We start from the raw sequence: 18,792 nt of genomic DNA on the forward strand, positions 1-18,792 counted from the left end.
ACCTGCACACTTCTAAATACTTTGCAAAATTTTGTGCCACTTTTCGGATTTCTCATTCCACAGGAATTCCTTATAATCCACAGGGATAAGCAATCATTGAGTGTGCTCACCAGACACTTCAAGCACAAATTACTAAGTTTCAGGATGGTGATTTCTCACATTCCTCTCCTCATGATGCTTGCCATTAATCATTTGAATCTTAACAGTGACAAGCCATCACCATGGATAGATGTTAGTGTTCAGACAAGGCTTTCCCCAAACCTCTAGTAAAGTGGAAAGATGTGCTATCTGGTGTACAGAAAGGTCCCGATCCTCTGTTAGCAAGGGGACGAGGGTTTGCATGTGTTTTTCCATAGGACTGACTCACCTATCTGGATTCCTGACCAACTCATTCAACCATATGTTCAGCCAGCAGCCAAAGCATCCCTCCCCAACCCCCACCTCCTAGGAGTGCCTCTTCATCTTCTACAACTCCACCCTCCCCTGATCCTGTTGACAACTTGATTGATCTGGTGGACCAACACTCTCTGCCTTGCTATGTCTTACCTCTGCTCTGTTGGCGATGCCTGACTGCCTCAACCCATACCACTGACCCCCCTCCCCATGTGGGGTCAACTGAAGATTCTCTCACAGCAAGCTTGTGATATAGTAAGACATCACAACAAAGAACCAACCCCAGACATGGTCAATTCCTGCTACCATTTGTTGGGATTATTTCCTTGAATTTCCCATTTTACATCCTGTTACATGGCTCAATGATTTTCAAGTCTATACCAGTGACTCTGAGTTTCTTGGTGATCCTACAGATGCTTACATACTGCAAAAGTCCTTTTTAAATTTCACATACTCTGGCTTGTTCCACATGCCACCTTGGCCCTTGGATCCAACTCCAGGCTGCTTGCTGGCAGATGTTTGCTTATATCTTACTGACTCTCCTGGCAAAGATAACTCGAGACTTATGTGGTTACTTCATATGCTATCCCATTTCTTCATTGAATGCATTCTCTGTTCAGATAACTCCTGAACGTCCCCCTGAGAATATTCCTGAATGCAAACACATCTCTGACAAACCTTGGTATCCAATTGATGATAGATATGGATTTCCTCCTTGGAGAGAATGTGGATTCCCCCACAAGGGTGTCTGTTACCCCATTATTAATGGTTCCTTTTACATATTTGACTGGTCTATTGTTAGTCCAGATTGTGATTTTGGAAGAATTAAAAAACTTTACAGCTGGCTTCTCCAATCTTAATTGAACTAAGATTAATCAAATTTTTCCTGCTGAGGTACCAATCTCTCACTGGTATAGACCTGGTTGGCTTTCATCCTTTCTGGTCTTTTTTGAAAACCATGTCCAATTACTCATTTTTCTTTATGGAAACTCATTGCCTCTCTCCGCCCTACTGTGTTACTATACCCTAGTGGCAAGAGAGAGTCCAGACCCATTCAGGCATATATCAGATCTCCTCATGCACTACTCATCCAACCACCTAAAGGTTATTCATCTCTACAAAGTACTTTCCCCATGACTTTTAGAATTGCTTGTTCAGGTTGCATTTTAACAAATTGTCTTAATCCCTCAATTCCTGCTTCTACTGTATATGTTGTCAAACAACCACCTTTTACTATGCTTCCTATTAATATGACCACTGACTAGTATGATGATGATCCAGGCATTTATGCCCTGCAATTAATTTCCAATAGTTTAAGTTGCCCTAAGCGCTTCATTGCCTCTCTTATTCTGGGTATTACTGCACTTATCTCTGTCATTGCATCCCTGGCAGCCTCCACCATTGCTCTTATTCAAACAGTCCACACTGCACAACATGTAGATAATCTCTCAAAAAAAAAATGTTTCCCTTGCTCTCTTAACCCAGGAACACATAGACAAAGGCATAGAAGCATGTATAAATGTCCTTGAAGAGGTCATTCTTTATTTTGAAAATCAGTTACAAAACATAAAAGTGAAGTTCAAATCAAAGTATCATGCTGATTTTAAGTGGATCTGTGTTTCTCCCCTCCCTTACAATCAATCAGATGTTCCTTGGGAGAACATACAACAATACATTTTTGGTATATGGAATCATTCAGAGTTTTCTGTTGATCTAAAAATATTACATAAACAAATCATGGATATTAGTCCTTCCAGTACTTCCCTTTTTTCTGCATCCTCCATTGCCAATTCCTTTTTTTGAAAGTGTCTCTTCCTTTGTCTCCCACAATGATTTTATTTATTCCCTTATTACTTGTGGATTTGATCTTATTCTTATTTTTTTCTTATTCTTTTTTGTTTTCCAGTCATCATCAAATCCCTAAGTTCTACCATTTGTCAAGTCCAAATTGAACTGAAATCACTTCAATTAAAAAAAGGGGGGGGGGAATACTGAGGCCTGTCAAACCCATGCTGTTTTGTGAACTTTAGATTACTCCACCCTACTTAGTCTAACAAAAATCAGAAATATATATATACCCATACTTAAAGATTAAGTATTTAGGAAGATGGCTGTCAACAGACATGTGCTAGCAAATGACAAATCAGAAATAGCTGGCAGACCCCTGGGCTGCCCTAAGTCGAGCTTAAGCTACCATTAGTACATTTGAGATGCAGGAAAGTGATGTAAAAACCGTCTATATATTTCGTGTCACTTCCTCTCTCCGGCTTTTTCCGCAGAAAGCTGGCTCTGACTGGCAATGTGCTAAGTGTTCCAGCATCTTGGTGTGGCGGAAGCTATTGTCCAGTTTGGTGGTGAGTTTTCCTTGATACTATACTGGGAGAAGCTGAGTAGCCCAGTTCAGGTGAGACATCTTTTCTGATCTCTATTGGAGTTTAGGTTGATTCTTTCTCCTTTACCTTCCAAACACTATCCTCTTAGAAAGCCACTAATCTTCAGAGACCTCGTGGTGGAGGACTTTGAACTTCTCCTGGCACAAGTCAGGTGGGAGAAATCCTATACCCTTTCCCTCTCCCTTTTCCTTAATTCCTTTCCTCTATATTAATTAAAATAACCATAAATTTCCAGATGACTTGGGTATTTTGTTTGGGATATTCCCTGGAGACCAAAAATTAATTTGGATTGAGTCACAACCCTAAAATTATCCTTACATTAACAAGGTCACACATGGAAACCAAGGTTGCAAAGCAACCCCTTGGAAAGATGGAGGCACCCACTCATCCCCCTTCTATGTGACTTCTTCCACTAACTTCCCTTACTGCTGGCTATGATTGTTGTTCTCTCCCTAGTTTCAGGAGAAGTAATATGAGAGCAAATTACTCACAGGACTAATACACATCCCATTTTAATCCCCCCAGAATATTACCCCAAAGATCTTATTCACAGAATAAATAACCAAAGATCATTATGTACCCACTACCCCCTCCTTTCTCTCTCAGCAGAGGCATATCCAGATTCCCCACACCCATTGCAAGCCAAATGCACAGGTACAGCAATCATTCCTCTAAGCACAAGCTGCAATGACACACTTCACTAGATCTGTTGGTGTATAATAACCAGGCAACATTGCTGAGGTGCTTTAATGAAATAGAGAAAAATGTAACATGGAAATTGAGGAAATTCCTGATTCTGGTCTGTCTTACATTACTCTTTAACTCTGTACCCAGCAGTGAATGGTTTTGTTACAATCTCCTAAGTAATTCTGATTAATTATGAAAGCTGATCAAAAGCAACAATGATTCTCTTAGCTGGTCATTCCACAGTCAGTGGGAAGTGACGCCAGGTTACCCTGACTATGTCATTTATCTCTATCACATATTTCTCTGTTGTAGCAACATGGTATGCAAGATGATAACAATGTTACTTAAACAATTTGTTAAAAGTTAATGAATGACATCCAATTATCTGTAGAAGATCATGTATGTTGAAAAATGAGACTGTGTGCCAGAAAAGCATGTAACCACTGAACTATATAATAAACATGAGCTCTATGCCTGGTGGAACAGCTTTGTGATGCCTGAGCATCAGGTCTGAACATTCAGATGTCACCTACTCTTTATTCACCTAAGTCATCCCACCTAGACAGAAGCAACCCTTGGCTTTGAGAGACTGCTGGCCAGCTTTTGAAACCAAAGAACTTCTTCCTTTCAAACAGAATTTGGTTAATGAGTGGTGGGGGGGGTGTAAATATTCTCTTCAGGCCTAAGAGTAAATGTTCCCATGTACCCCTGTGTGAGGATAGGGCTGAAGGTTGGCTGGACCATCTCCTCATCAGGCATTCACCAGTTAGGGGTATTTTGGGGTGATTTAGAGGGGGACTTAATAATGAGTTCCTCAAATTCTCTGTTAAACTCCCTGAATAGCTTCCAAAGAGGTTAGGCCCCAGCTCAGGCTATGACTGAGGTGAGGAGAGAGAAGCAACAGCCTGTACTGGAGACAGCTGACCTTCCTTGTTTACAGACCAGAAGAGGACCTAGACACTTCAAGGTTGGGACAAAAGTGAGGGGTGAGTAAGAGAGGACTGTGAAGGGGGACCAGGAGGTGGCAATGGTCCCAGGATCCAAGCCCAGGACCCAGCAGAGGAGGGAGGGGTTGAGGAAATATGGGATGGGCAGTAAATGGCTTCTGTGAAAAGAAACTATCAGGCAAAAGGAGGAGGGGGAAGGATGGTTTAGTTCTCATGCCATTTTTACAAGCCCACTTCTACATGGCAAAGCTTAAGATTCTGCTTCCACAGCTCATATCAGAGACCTTCTAGGTAGACTGCTAATTTCTTTCTCTCTCTCTCTCTCTCTCTCAAATAAATAATCATGAATTTAATATGTCTCCAAGATTAATTATAATTAATAATATGAGGGGAAAGGCTTTCCTGGACACCCCAAGTTTCTAAAGGCACCCCAGGTCAAAGAGTACATAAGGAATTCCCCTGCAGTGCTGGCTGAAGGAAGCCGACCTCAGAGCAGCAGAAGCTATAGGACAGTAGGAGTTTCTGAGAGATAGATCTCCTCAGCCTTTCCCCAAGCTTTTGGTAAGCATCAACTTTAGGTGTTCTTAACTGATAAACCCAGATATGTACCTTCCATTTACAATCCTGACCTTCTCTCTTAGAAGCAATATGAAGTATGAATACAAAGGCAGAATAGGGATGAGGAGTTTGCTCTTCATCTTGCTGCCAGCTGAAGCCTTTGGGCTACCATACTCTCTGCCAAGATGCCCAAGGAAACACAGACACAGGACCAACCTATGGAGGAAGAGGAAGTGGAGACTTTTGCCTTTCAGGAATAAATTGCTCCATTGATATCTTTAACAATTAATATGTTCTAATAAAGATCTTTTTGAGAGAGCTAATTTCAAATTCATATGATGCCTTGGATAAAATCAGATACAAGAGATTGGCAGATCCAAGTAAACTAGATTCTAGGAAAGAGCTAAACATTAGTATCATTCCAAAAAAAGATGATTGCACCCTTAGTTGATTTGATCAACAATCTTGGTACCATAGCAAAGTCTGGAACCAAGACATTCATGGAAGCATTATAGGCTGGTGCAGATATCTCCATAATTGGTCAGTTTGGTGTTGGTTTTTACTCTGCCTATCTGTTTGCTGAGAAAGTGACTATTATTACTAAACATAATGATGATGAGCAGTATGCCTGGGAGTCTTCAGGAGAATCATTCACTGTTAGGACTGATAAAGGTAAACCTATGGGTCCAGGAACAAAGGTAATTCTGCATCTGAAAGAGAACCAAACTGAGTAGTTGGAGGAAAGAAGAATAAAGGAAATTGTGAAGAGGTACTCTCAATTTCTTGACTATCCAATTACACTTTTTTGTGGGAAAAGAATGGGATAAAGAAGTCAGTGATGATGAAGCAGAGGAAAAAGAAGAGAAATAGGAGAAGGAAACAGAAGAAAAGGAGTCTAAGGATAAACCAGAGATAGAAGATGTTGGCTCTGATGATGAAGAAGAAAAGAAAGATGATGGCAAGAAGAAAAAGAAGAAAATTAAAGAAAAATGCATTGATCAAGAAGAACTTAACAAAACAAAACCAATTTGGACCAGAAATCCTGATATTACTAATAAGGAATATGAGGAATTCTATAAGAGTTTGACAAATGACTGGGAAGATCATTTAGCTGTGAAACACTTCTCAGTGAAAGGACAGTTGGAATTCTGAGCCCTTCTCTTTGTACCACGACATGCCCCTTTGACTTATTTGAAAATAGAAAGAAAAAGATTAACATCAAATTGTATGGGTGTAGGGTTTTCATCATGGATAACTGTGAAGAGCTGATCCCTGAATATCTGAATTTCATTAAAGGTGTGGTGGAGGACTTCCGGTCAAGATGGCAGCTTAGAGAAAGATAAAGTTCAGAGCTCCAGAAACCCTTCCTTACCGATCTCAAACTGAATGTTCCTAGGGCACCGAAATTCAAAACAAACAACAGAATAGACCCCGGGAACACTCCTCCTAGACCTGGATCAAAAGGTACGGCCCCCCAAAAGTCAGAACCCGAGATCACTCGGATCTAAGGGGTAGGCAAAAGGAAGGTCCCAGGACCCATCCACCCCAACCCAGAGCTCTGAATCCAAGGAAGCAGCAGGAACCTCAGGGCAGGCAAAAGGGCCTCGGGAGCCAGCTATTCTGAAGGCCACACCCTGAAAACAACCTGAGCCAGTCGTGGGGGCACCCAGACAGCAGGGAAACAGAGAGAGACGGGGGGGGGGGGAAGCCTGTAGCCCCCTGACCAGATCCTTCCATCTGAGACTCACTGAAGGTCCCTGCCTCAGGGCATACTCAGTCTGAGGTTAATCCTATCACCAGCCCTCAGAGCTCCAGGAAGCCATGGGCCCTCCCCCTCAGAGTGCAGGCTCCTTTGGCCAGCAAAGGCATTGAAATACATCTGAGAGTGTCAAGCCAGGCTCAGAGCATAGAAGTAAGGCAACAGAAAAGCTTTGGGAGGGAACTGAGGAGGGAAGTAACACCAAAACACCAGCAATTTTGGGCTTCCTGGGGAAGGCAGACAATTTCCCTGGGGCTAAAGCCACTGAACATGAGACAGGTAACAGAAGAGCCAGACCCCCTCACTCAGATAGAGATGGCAAACAGCACAGAAGCAAAAAAGCCTCAATACAACAAGAAAAACAAGAAGGGGGCAACTTTGGACACATTTTATGGAGCAAAAATACAAAAAAACCTTCCAAAGGAAATGGAAACTCTCCACAAACTTTTGAAGAATTTGAATCGAAAATGATAAAAAAGATGGAAGCCTTATGACAGGAAAAGTGGGAAATAATGCAAAAGAATTTCACACAACTACAAAACCGGTTTGACCAAACTGAAAAGGAAAACCAGGCTTTAAAGGTCAGAATTAGGCAACTGGAAGACAACGAGCAGGTAAAAGAGCAAGAATCAATAAAGCAAAGCCAAAAGATCAAGAAATTAGAAGAGAACATAAAATATCTCACTGACAAGGTGACAGTCTTGGAAAATAGAGGAAGAAGAGATAATTTAAGAATAATTGGACTACCAGAAAAGCCAGAAATAAACAGCAAAGGTGACATTGTAATACAAGATATAATCAAAGAAAATTGCCCAGAGATTCTAGAACAAGGGGGCAATACAGCCACTGAAAGAGCTCACAGAGCACCCTCTACACTAAATCCCCAAAAGACAACTCTCAGGAATGTAATTGCCAAATTCCAAAGCTTTCAAGCAAAAGAAAAAAATCCTACAAGAAGCCAGAAAAAGACAATTTAGATATAAAGGAATGCCAATCAGGGTCACACAAGACCTTGCAAGTTCCACTCTGAATGATCGTAAGGCATGGAACATGATTTTCAGAAAGGCAAGAGAGCTGGGTCTTCAACCAAGAATCAGCTATCCAGCAAAACTGACTATATACTTCCAAGGGAAAGTATGGGCATTCAACAAAATAGAAGATTTCCAACTTTTTGCAAAGAAAAGACCAGAGCTCTGTGGAAAGTTCGATATCGAAAAACAAAGAGCATGGAATACCTGAAAAGGTAAATATGATGGAAAGGGAAAAGGAGAAAATTGTTATCTTTTCATTTATTCAAACTCTCTTCTATAAGGACTACATTTATATCAATCTCTCTCTATATATATATTAATATATGGAAAATGTAATGTGTAAATAGGGGGAAAAGAAAAATCAAATAGAATAATCTTTCTCACACAAAGATTCACACGGGAAGGGGAGGGGAAGAAAACTCCTATAAGAAGGAGAGGAAGAGAGTTTTTACTTAAACCTTACTCTCAGGGAAATCAAATCTGAGAGGGAAAAACATCCAGATCCATTGGGATCTTGAATTCTATCTTACGCAACAAGGGTAAGGAGAAGGGAAAACCAAGGGGGGGAGGGGGGAGGGAAAACAAAAAGGGAGGGAAAGAGAGGGGGGAGGGGGAGGGAACAAAAAGGAAGGGGATAGAAAGGGAAACATATCAAGGGAGAGGACAAGGGGGACTGATTTAAAGGAAATCACTGGATTAAAAGGTTAGAGCTAAAGAAGAAAGGTTAGAATTAGGGAAGGATATCAAAATGCCAGAGAATTCACAAGTCACAATCATAACTTTGAACATGAATGGGATGAACTCAGCCACAAAATGTAGATGAATCGCAGAATGGGTTAGAATCCAAAACCCTACCATATGTTGTCTTCAAGAAACACACATGAGGTGGGTAGACACCCACAAGGTCAGAATTAAAGGATGGAGTAAGACCTTCTGGGCCTCAACAGACAGAAAGAAGGCAGGAGTTGCAATCATGATATCTGATAAAGCCAAAGCAAAAATAGACCTGATTAAAAGGGATAGGGAAGGAAAATATATTTTGTTAAAAGGGATTTTAGATAATGAGGAAATATCACTAATCAACATGTATGCACCAAATAATATAGCACCCAAATTTCTAATGGAGAAACTAGGAGAATTGAAGGAAGAAATAGACAGTAAAACAATATTAGTGGGAGATTTGAACCAACCACTACCAAATTTCGATAAATCAAATAAAAATAAATAAATAAGAAAGAGGTAAAAGAAGTGAATGAAATCTTAGAAAAAGTAGAGTTAATAGACATATGGAGAAAAATAAATAGGGACAAAAAGGAATACACCAGGCTGGGCTTGGAATTGATGAAAAAGCTTCGACGACTGAAGAAACCAATGCAGCTATAACTGAGGAAATGCCACCTTGAAGGAGATGATGACACATTGCATATGGAAGAAGTAGACTACAGCGTTCCAATCCATGGAGCAAAAGCATGTTTCCTAGACAAGTCTGAATAAGTTATTTTGTATAAGGTGTTGAGAGAAAATACTTGAGGTCTTCATTCCCTCTGATGTATATTTTCAGATATGTTCTCTTTATTTTTTGTTAAATTACTTAAAAAAAATATGACATGAACATGCTCTTTAAGGGGAAGTTTAGGTTTCTTTCCCCTTCAAAGTATAATCAATACTGTGATACCATAGACAATTCAAGCAAGAACTAGTAATCATTGTAGTTTATGCTATGCAAATGGACATCTTAGCTTATTCTATTGCAAAAATCAAAAATAGTTAAAAGAAAATCTTCTCAATAGTGGTGAAGTGCTTCGAATGCAAAAAAATGAGAGAGAAAAAATCAAATACTCTATGGCACATGTAGGAAGAAAAACAAAAATGTCAAAAATGTATATTTGACAATCACAGAAGTATAGAGGTTACTTTCCAAAAAAATAAGATTAATTTCCTCTTTAACTTGCCATGAGCCACAGTGTGAGTGCAAATGAGGTAGATAAAGGAATAATACATTCAAGAAAATATTAAAAAATTACAAAAAGCCCAAAATGTTACAAAAGGCACATCAAGTCAATACAGATCACTAATACAGATTTTTGTTTTTGAGGTAATATATCTGTTGTCCTACAAGGGCAATTTGTTCAGGTAGAAGGATCAACCAAATTAAGTGCAATAAAAAAGTACATATCCAGAATAGGGAAGTCTGATCATGTTCAATAGTCAAATACAATAAGTACAAGCAATTATTCATTATCAAAATAAGGTACTTGTTTTACATGGCTACAATGAATCCATGAGTTCCTCTTTCCAATTTTTATGACTGTTGGTATAGTTATAGGATCTGGAACTGTCCATCATAAGTAGGTTTGGTCAACCCAGTATGTTTGAAATTTTTTATGTACACACTATTACCTGGGTTTAAATCATGAAGTGAGAAATCTATGGGGCCTGCTTGAACAGCAACTCCAGAGTCGTGGGGTTCTCTCAATTGTGTTTCACAGTGGGGAGAAAGTAGTCCCACACACTGTAGAAGACTAGCATGCTAAAGATAATGAACTTGGCTTCACTGAAGGTATCAGGAAAGTTTTTGACCAGAAAAGCCACTATGAAGCTGCCCAGGACTTCAATGCCCTTGTAGCCCAGGACATAGTAGAAGACAATTGCAAAGTCCTTTTTACACTAAATAATGACACAGCAGTCCTGCAACAATTATCTCCTCAATCCCAAGAAATGCAAAATACTTTACCATGGTTGATTTGTGTTTTGCTTTCTTCTCAATACCCATACACAAGGACTCACAAAAGGTATTTGCATTTACATGTGTGAATTTTAAAACAAGGAAATACTTGGCAAGGAAATACTTATTCCTGGACTCTTCTGTCCCATTGATTCTGTGAAAATCCCTCCCTATTTTCGCAATTCTTAAATAAAGATCTAAAAATTATACATTTTGAAGACAACAAGCTGATACATTTTGTAGATGACCTTCTTCTAGCTTCTCCATCTTCAAAAATGTGTCAGAAGGACGTTAAATATCTTTTATGTGAATTGTGCAAGAAGGGACACAAGCTATCAAAAGCCAAAGTATAGTGGTGTCTTCCTTGTGTTGAGTACCTTGGGTTTGTGCTATCTGTGGGGTCCAGAAGCATTTCCCAAAAGAGAGTGGCAGACATACAGAAGCTGAGGGTCCCTAAAACCAAAAGGCAACTCAGAGCCATCTTAGGGACCATGGGTTTTTGCAGGCAGTAGATACCAAATTATGGGGAGTTCACTATCACTAACAGCTTTGACAAAAGATGCAGAATATGAGCCATTAAAATTAAGACCAGAGCATTTACAAACCATTGCAAAACTAAAGGAAGCCATATCATCGGCTCCTGCTCTTCACACTTTTTGCCCACAAGTAAAAGGGAGTAGCTTCAGGGGTGGTTACACAGACCTTAGGACTAAATTATCTTCCTATGGATTATTACTCTGAAAATTTTTTCCCATAGCTGCAGGAATATCTCTATGCTCAAGATGGGTTGCAGTAGCTACATTACTTATTACAAAATCTGCACATTTGCTTTTAGGTTGTCCACTTAAAGTTTATTGCTCTCACAAAATTGAAGCTTTTTTGTTAAAATACAAGACACAAGCATTCTCAGACCAACATATGCCTAAATATGAAATAGTGATCTTGGGGAATGAGAACATAACACTCAAAAGATGCAATGTTTTAAATCCAGCTACACTACTTCCTGATTTACCAACACAGGGAGAGCTGTTATTTTTATATTTTCCCCATTTTGCTCAGTCTAGCAGCCAGGGATGTATACACCCACACTACATGGGCATGTGATAGCAAATGACAAATGAGAAAAAACTGACTGTCCTCTGGGTTGTCCTAAGCCAAGCTTGAGCCACAATTGGCACATGTGAGATGCAGGAAGTGAGGTAGAGAACTGTCTTTGGAGTTCTCATGACTTCCGGTGGAGAGGGCGAGAGTTCAGTTCAATCCTTGAACTTGAGCTTGGAGGAGCTCCCGCAGACGGCTTCCCTCAATCGGTCACATGAGTGAAAAGGACTGACTCCCCTTTCCCTTGGCTCTCCATGGCCTTGAATTCCTTCTTGGCTCAGCCTGAGCCAGAGTAGTTTGAGTTAACTCTCTCTCTCTCTTTCTTAATTTCTTCCTCCTATTGTAATTAAATCACCATAAAAATTCCATCCTGACTTGAGTTTTTCATTTAGGATTTTAGAAATTAAAATCCTTGGCGATCAGCAATTATTACATTCAGTCTCAACCATAAATTTAACCTTTATAGAGCACAACTGTGAGACTGTAGTCCAGTTAGCAGAGAGACCTAGGCAAAATCTGTCAAACAAACATGTTAATATCTTTAGTGATTTCAGATATGCATTTGGACTTTGTCACACCACAGGCTTCCTCTGGAAACATAGAGGTTTTTATAACATATGGTGGGAAGCAGAGCTCATGCAAATATAATCAAGGAATTACTACCAGCTCTCCAGCTACCAAGGGAATTGGCAATGATTCCCTGAAGAGCTCATTCGTTAGGGCAAGATCTCATTGCACATGGAAATCGTAGAGCAGATATGGCTGCATACTATGCAGCTCAGAATATTCCAGCTTGCATTATGAATCTCTCTGTTATATAACCAATAGATCTGGGAAAAGCTTATAATAACATAGAGATTCAGACATGGAAGCAACATTTTGGAGCCAGAAAAGAAAATTGAATCTGGACAGCTTTGATGGGAAAATCAATTCTTCTAAAATCATTTTACTCTCACATCTGCCAAGGAATTCACAACAAGGGTCATTTTGGGGGCACAGGCAGTGATTGATACCATCAAAAGGGATTGAATAGCCCTGAAAATGAGCATATTTTCCAATAAGGTTTGCTCAGTCTGTCAGAAATTCAATCAAAGTGTTTTTAAGCAGTAGGTTTTTGGTAGTCAGCCTCTAGCTTATACTCCATTCAAACACTTGCAAATAAGTTTTATCAATATGCCCAAAGCAGGGAAGTTTAAATTCTTCCTGGTAATAGTGGACCAACTAATTAGATGGCCAGAAGCTTTTCCATCTAGCAATAATACTTTGAACTTTGTAGTTAAGATCTTGTTGAGAGAAATAATTCCAAGATTTGGTGTTCTAATTCTAGTTGATTCGGATAGAGGGTCCCATTTTACAGACTCCATTTTGAAACAAGTTTATGAAAATCTAGGTATCATCCCAAAATTTCATGTTCCATACCATCCACAGAATTCAGGACCAGTTGAGCGTCTTAACAGAGAAAGTAAAACAATGATTGGAAAGCTGTGCACAGACACATTTGTGAATCCATCTGGACCTGGGGATTTTTTCATAGGGAGTTCTTTGATGACTTGTTCAATTTCTTTTTCTGATATAGGGTTGTTTAGGTAGTCTATTTCTTCCTCTGTTAGTTTAGGTGATTTATATTTTAGTAAATAGTCATCCATATTACCTAGATTGCCATATTTGTTGCCATATAATTGGGCATAAGTTTCTAATGATTGCCTTAATTTCCTCTTCATTAAAGGTGAGATCTCCCTTTTCATCTTGGATACTGTCAATTTGGTTTTCTTCTTTCCTTTTTTAAAATTAGATTGACCATTACTTTGTCTATTTTATTTTTTCCAAAGTACCAGCTTCTAGTCTTATTTATTAAATCAATGGTTCTTTGACTTTCAATTTTGTTAATTTCTCCTTTGACTTTTAGGATCTCTAATTTAGTTTTCATCTGAGGATTTTTAATGTGTTTACTTTCTAGTATTTTTAATTTGCATGCACAATTCATTTATGTCTTCCCTTCCTAATTTTTTAATATATGAATTCAAGGATATAAATTACCCCCTGAGTACTGCTTTGGTGCATCCCATAGATTTTGAAAGGATGTCTCATCATTGTAATTTTCTTCAATGAAGCTATTGTTTCTATGATTTGTTCTTTAACTGATTTTGGAGAACTGTATTGTTTAATTTCCAATTAATTTTTTATTTGCTTCTCCATGTACCCTTATTAATTATTATTTTCATTGCATTGTGATCTGAGAAGGTTGCATTTATTGTTTCTTCTCTTTTGCACTTGTTTGCAATGTTTTTATGTCCTAGTACATGGTCAATATTTGTGAATGTACCATGTGCTGCTGAAAAGAAAGTGTATTCCTTTTTGTCCCTATTTATTTTTCTCCAGAGGTCTACTAACTCTAATTTTTCTAAGATTTCATTCACTTCTCTTACCTCTTTCTCATTTATTTTTTGGTTTGATTTATTTAGTTCTGATAGAGGAAGGTTTAGGTATCCCACTAGTATAGTTTTTCTATCTATTTCATCCTTGAACCATGCTACTTTCTCTTTTAGAAATTTGGATGCCATGCCATTTGGTGCATACATGTTGAGTATTGATATTTTCTCATTGTCTATACTACCTTTAATCAAGATATAATTGCTTTCCCTATCTCTTTTGACTAGATCTATTTTTACTTTGGCTTTGTCAGATATCTTGTTTGTGACTCCTGCCTTCTTTTTATCAGTTGATGCCCAATGGATTTTGCTCCATCTGCTTACTTTTACTCTATATGTGTCTACCTTCCTCATGTGTGTTTCTTGTAAACAGCATATGGTAGGGTTTTGGTTTCTAATCCACTGCTATTTCCTTGTGTTTTATGGGTGAGTTAATTCCATTCACATTCTGAGTTATGATTACCAGCTGTGTATTTCCCAGCATTTTTATTTCCACTCCTATTCCTGTCCTTTCTTCTTTCACTATTTCCTTCTACACCAGTGTTGTTTTTAATCAATCCCCCTAATCCTCACCCTTATTTTACTTCTCTTTCTATCTCCCCTCCTTTCTTATTCCCCTGTTATTTTCTTTACAATCTTTTAAAATTACCCCCCACCCTCTTCCTCCTGCTTTCCTCCCCACCAGTCCATTGGTTACCCTTCTATTTCCCTATAGAGCATAAATCAGTTCTCTGCCCCCAATGTATTTGATTGTTCTTCCCTCTGAGTCAATTTCAATTCACATAAGAATTGAGTATTTCCTGTCTCCAACCTCTTTACCCTTCCAGTGTATTGATGTTCTCCCCCTCCCACCATGAGCTTCTTTGTGACATATAAATTTACCCCATTTTTTCTTTTCCCATTTCTCTTAGTATTAACCTCTTTTTAACTCTAGTTATATACATACATATGTGTGTATATATATATATATATATAAATACACACACATATATGCAGACATATATCTATATATATTTATGTCTTGGCATTTCATTCTATACAGTTTGTCACTGATCCCTCTAAGTATAAATCTTCTAGCTACCCAGGTGATAATAACAATTTTTAAGAATTACCAATATCCTTTTTTTCTTATTTTCTATAATATATATTTTAACTTATTGGGTCCCTTAAAAAGTGTTTTGTTTTGTTTTTCTTTTTCCTCCTTTCTTAATTACCTTTTGATGATTGTCTTGAGTTCTGTGTTTGGGCATCAAATTTTCTGCTCAGATCTGGTCTTTTCTTTACAAATGTTTGGAATTCTTCTATTTTATTAAATGGCCATACTTTCCCCTGTAAAAATATAGTTAGTTTTGCTGGGTAGTTGATTCTTGGTTGTAGACCTAGTTCCCTTGCTTTCCAGAATATCACATTCCATGCCTTTTGGTCCTTCAGTATAGATGCAGCCAGATCTTGTATTATCCTTACTGTAGTTCCATGGTATCTGAATGACTTCTTCTTAGAAGCTTGTAATATTTTTTCCATGATCTGGTAGTTCTTGAATTTGGCTACAACTTTCCTGGGTGTTGTCAGTTGGGGATTAAGTATAGGAGGTGATCTGTGGAATCTTTCAATCTCCACTTTTTCCTCTTGTTCTAGAGTGTTGGGGCAGTTTTCTTGGAAAATGTCCTGTAGAATGATGGCCAGGCTTTTCCTTTTGTCATGGTCTTCTTATAGACCAATGATTCTTAAGTTGTTTCTCCTGGACTGATTTTCTAAATCTTCTGTTTTATGAATGACGTGTTTCATATTTTCCTTATTTTTTTCATTCTTTTCATTTTGTTTTATAGTTTCCTGCTGCTTTGTGAAGTTACTTGCTTCTAATTTATGTATTCTGGTTTTTAAAGACTGAATTTCATCCCTGGCTTTTTGTTATCCTCCTTATGGTCTGATTTTCTTTGGAGATAATCTTTCATCTCCTTTGCCTCATTTTCAAGCTGATTAATTTTGGCTTTCAAGAAATTATTTTCTGTTTCCAGATGACTTATATTGCCTTTAAAGTTATTTTCCCAGTTGTCTTCAGCCTCTCTAAATTGTGTTTTGAATTGTATTTTGAGTTCTTCCAAAGCCTATGTCCAATTCGCTGGGATTTCTGTGTTTTTTCTTGGTGTGCCTTGATCCTCCTCTGTTACATTTGCTCTTTGTTCATTGCCTGGATAAAAGCTGTCAATTGTAATTTCTTTTTTCTTTTTCTGTTGTTTGCTCATATTTGCCCATTCTTTTCCCCTTGTAGCTGCCTATAATCTTGCTCCTTTCATTATGTGCTGGTTCTATGGGTTTGGGATTTTCTGTCAACCTTCACCCTTGAAGCTTAGTCAGCAAAGCTCTCAGAGCAATCTGTAGGGGAGGGGTTTTGGAGTTTGAGTTTCCCTGCCCTCTGAAGGTTTGATAAGATTAATCCCAGCAGAGTTGAACTTGCAGAGCTGGATGTGCCTGAAGCCAAAACCTCAGGAATGGGGGGGGGGGGGCACAGCAATATGGAGTGCCTCCACTGCTGTGATTAGGCTGCCTCCTCTGTGCTTCTCCTCTAGCTGTCTCCCAACCACCTGTGTTCAAAGCCCTGAGCCTGGCACAGCCTTGCTGACAAGGTACACCCTTTAGACTAATGCCCTTGCCTGCCCAGAGATTCCAGGCACAGCTGAAGGCTCAGTACTGTAGGTGGGGGTGGGGTCCTGAGACCTTCCTTCTTCCTTCCCCTTAAACCCAAGTATTCTCGAATTCAGGGTTTGGGGGCATACCTTTTAAGTCGAGTCAAGCAAGAGGGTTCCTTAGCTCTGTCCTGTTGTTAGATTTGGTTTTCATTCCCCTAGGAGCATTTTGTTTTTAATTTGTAAGGAAGGGTTTTCAGATGTCTGAACTTTCACTGCCTCTACACAACTATCTTGACTCCACCTCCCCTGCCTCTGTCTCTTGGAATATCTAACTTCTTTGGAACTCTGCTTCTATGCCATTCTATGTTATTCTTTTCCAGATGACTCTAACCAAGGTCAGAAGATCTATCCATTACACCACCTACCTGCCCTTAATGCATATATTTTTATATTTTATTGTCTGGAACATAACTTTACAGAGCCCCAGGAAACTTTCTAATTACAGATGAACTTGATATCATTGAAATCATATGCCAGATCAATCATTTCTCATTTCCCAGTGAAGCTTGATACTTATCAACATTCCAGAAACACACACACACACACACACACACACACACACACACACACACACACACACACACACACACAATCAGAACCCAAAGTTGTATTATAGTAAAATTAGTCTTCAGTGACTCCATAGAGAAATTGGGAGAGAAAGGGTTGCCCCTGGGAGGGATCCGTGACCTTCTTAACTCAGATTCTTCTTTCTCGGAGGATGCCTAGTGACTGATCACTCAAATGTATCCAGATAGGAATTTTGTAAGTGCTCTATGATCTTGCATTTTCCCATCTGGGACAAAACAGATAGGCACTTCTCTCCCTTGACCCAAAACTTCTAGCCAGTGCTCAGACTTTCAGCACAAATTATGAAGAGATCCAGAGAAAAGAGCAAGCATTTGACAACCACTACAGCTGAAAACCAACTTGTAAGTTCACACAAAGAGAATGCACAGAGCTCTTGATGTCTCTGAAAAGTTCATGTTTAGATTTCAGTAGCAAGGTTATGAAGCCAAAGCTAGGAAGGATCTAAGAGGCCATCTAATCTGACCCTTTCGTTTTTATCTTAAGAGCTAGAATGTATGTAACCTTTTCAGCATGTTGAACAGAATTTCTCATTTGATCCTCATATCATCCCTTGGAGTTAGACATTCTTATTATACCCATTTTACAGGTAAGGGAGCTGAGTCTTAAAAAAAGGCTTAGTGCAATGCACAGAGTAACATAACTTATAAATATCCCAAGCAGGATCTGAATTTAGGTATTCCAGACTCCAAGTCCAGAATTCTCGCCACTAACTATGTCTTCATTCTGATGAGGAAACGGAGGTCTAACAAGGTTGTGATTTGTTCAAAATTATGCAAATAATGAGTTTTAGAGACAGAATTTGAACCCTGGTCCTCTGATTTCTGACCCAACATGCTTCATCAAACTGCCTCCTCAAAAGAGAGTTTGTCCATCCATTCCTGGTGCTCCTGCATGTTGTGACTCTGGAAACCCCTTGAGTCTAGAATTATTCAAGAAGCTCATTTAGGGAGAACCAATGATAAGAAGACCAGTTTCAGGTACCCAGTTCCCAGCCGTGTCCCATCTGGGGGACACTTGGACCGAGCCCATCCTATAAGTGCCATGGGTCCCAAAGAAGAATCTGTGGAGGAATCTGCCTGCTGCATCCTCTGGTGATTTAGGAGGGAAGCCTCCTTCATCTCATCTTTTCAAATGAAGGCAGGCACATGAGTCCACTATAGCTCACCCTCATTTGTGATTCAAACCGTCTCTCCATTCCATATTTGTTAGTCTGCATGGAATGCTGGAAAGTTCATGGATTTCAGGATCAGAAGACCTGTCTGACCTGCCCTCCTGGAGCCTCAGTTTCCTTGTCTTATTATTCTATTGTATATTACTGCCCCAATAGAAATATATTCATACACAATAAGAAAAAAAAGAAAGAAATAAACTTGCTTATGAAACATTATTTACTTTCAAGGTCAGGTGAGGATGCTGGTGCTAAAGGTTTCCGTGCCATGTGCTCTCGCTAACATAACTTACTCTCTGCACGCGTAATGCTACGTTTAATGCAAA

At 39.1% G+C, this 18,792-nt stretch overlaps 1 pseudogene; it reads left to right on the forward strand.

Annotated features, from left to right (window-relative positions):
• The first annotated feature begins 5,163 nt into the window (after nt 1-5,163).
• Nucleotides 5,164-18,393, forward strand: LOC100619218 (heat shock protein HSP 90-alpha A2-like; annotated as a pseudogene).
• Nucleotides 18,394-18,792: the final 399 nt, after the last annotated feature.

Source organism: Monodelphis domestica, chromosome 4, assembly GCF_027887165.1.
Source record: "Monodelphis domestica isolate mMonDom1 chromosome 4, mMonDom1.pri, whole genome shotgun sequence".
NCBI lineage: Eukaryota > Metazoa > Chordata > Mammalia > Didelphimorphia > Didelphidae > Monodelphis > Monodelphis domestica.